Source organism: Haliaeetus leucocephalus, unplaced genomic scaffold (assembly GCF_000737465.1).
Source record: "Haliaeetus leucocephalus isolate CR32 unplaced genomic scaffold, Haliaeetus_leucocephalus-4.0 Scaffold217, whole genome shotgun sequence".
NCBI lineage: Eukaryota > Metazoa > Chordata > Aves > Accipitriformes > Accipitridae > Haliaeetus > Haliaeetus leucocephalus.
This window is the reverse complement of record NW_010972653.1, coordinates 11,071,403-11,071,722: the sequence shown is the minus strand read 5'-3', so window position 1 is coordinate 11,071,722 and position 320 is coordinate 11,071,403.

Here is a 320-nt window from a genome sequence, read left to right as displayed (position 1 = left end):
AATTTGTCAATGACTTCTGTGGGGGTATAATATCAGAGTGCTGTGGTGGGGATTGACTCATACCTGATCTTTACAATCGCTGAGTTGTGGCAAACAACTTTTCAGAGGGAGACGGACGGGCTACGGGCCTCCCTCTCCTCCTTACCAAGTTTCAGGGTACCCCATTTTCCCACCAGGTACAATTTGCTCAAAGCTGTGCGGCTGGGGAAAAAACACACTAGGCGTCGTTAGTGCCGAGAAAGTGGGTGTCAAATGCCGGGTACCCATCCCCTCTGCGTCCCCTGGGAGCGGGCGGCGGGGGCCTGGGCACCTCTGGTGCA